At 45.1% G+C, this 1,459-nt stretch overlaps 1 pseudogene; it reads right to left on the reverse strand.

Moving 5' to 3' along the window:
• The window catches only part of LOC102261508, a 42,469-nt pseudogene extending 41,537 nt beyond the window's left edge, over positions 1–932 (reverse strand).
• Positions 933–1,459: the final 527 nt, after the last annotated feature.

The raw sequence follows: 1,459 nt of genomic DNA on the forward strand, positions 1-1,459 counted from the left end.
ACTGCCCCCACCCCCCGCCGCCCTGGTCACCCTATGCAGCCTGCTGTTCAGTCTTTACTATTACTGTGATGGCATCCAGGACAATTTGCATATTCCTCTATTATTAGTATAGATAGCTGTTGTTTTTCTAAGACCCAAGCAGAAGAGAGGAATCAAATGACTATTCTCTCAACTACTTTATCTTCTTCAGGGTAAAGTTTACTAAAGTAGAACATTCTTCCAGCTGGTTCCTGTTGAAAGTACAAAGTTAACTTTCGAATTATGATACATTTTGAGCTAAATATTTCTAACTAAATGGTGAACATTTCCATAGCTTTGTGGGGGTTTTGTGTTTTTTTGTTTTGTGTTTTGTTTTTTTTTTCAGCTATTTGCTGGGGGTTTTTTGTTTTTATAAAGGGAGCAAAAAAAATTCTCATATATAAGTAAAAACTGCTTCATTGTTGTTATCCCAATTTCAAGTTTAGCTAAGCAAAAACAGAACTTTAAGGCACAGCATCAACAGTGCCTAGAAAATTGTATGTGAATATTCTGGACCAACAATTCAATAACAATCATTCATCTCACTTCCCTAGCTTGGATATTATGTTCACTGAGCAGTCTCCTGATGACTGGTATAATTTGTCTTACAGTAATTTGTCTTTAGGGGAAAAAATGTATTGAGCAGTGAATTCAATACATTCTTTGGGAGAAATTGATAGTTATATTTCTCACTTTAAATTAATCAATTTGAGATGGCAAGCCCCCTGCCTGCTTGCACCACCATAACCACACCTCAGCTTCTGTGATCTCTCTTGCTGCTTCTGCTTCTGCTTCTGCTTCTGCTTCTGCTTCAGTGGGGCCTGCAGCAGATCAAGCTTCTGCTGTCTCAGGTTGCTGCACTCATCGTCTAAGACACTGTAGGGAATCTGGTTGGAATGTGGCTTGGAAGTCATGTCTGTCGGGGGTGGCTCCGGAGGCCAGGGCCCCAGAGGGTCAGCACAAGGGCCCTGCTCAGCTCCTGGGCGGCATCCTCCCAAGCGGCTGCGGGCACATTGCAGCGGGAGAAACAGCCAAGAGTATGGGTAACCGTGGGAGGGTGGTGTGCACATAGAAGTGGGAGAGGCGGGCCACTCGCCCAAGCTTCTAGAGAGGCTCAGCCTGCAGGGAGGTTCTAAGCTCTGCTTGGTTGCGGCACCCGCCCCTCCTCCCCAAACTGCAACAGATACCTGGAAGCTTAGCATGTAACGTAGAAAGAATGTCTAGAATGTGTATGTATGCCATATATGGGAGACAAAGAACCTAGGGATGTGTATAAGGCAAAAACCCCGCCACCTTGGGGACTCAGCCTCTGGAGGGGACTGCGCTGAGCCAGCACTGGTGCGAATAAACACTCCTTTTCTGAACCTCCCAGTGCGTTTGGTTTGTCGCTTCCTGCCGGCCTGATTTCTGCCATAACAGATTGACATGATTGTACATCAAT

Source organism: Myotis brandtii, unplaced genomic scaffold (genome assembly GCF_000412655.1).
Source record: "Myotis brandtii unplaced genomic scaffold, ASM41265v1 scaffold500, whole genome shotgun sequence".
In the NCBI taxonomy this organism is placed as follows: domain Eukaryota; kingdom Metazoa; phylum Chordata; class Mammalia; order Chiroptera; family Vespertilionidae; genus Myotis; species Myotis brandtii.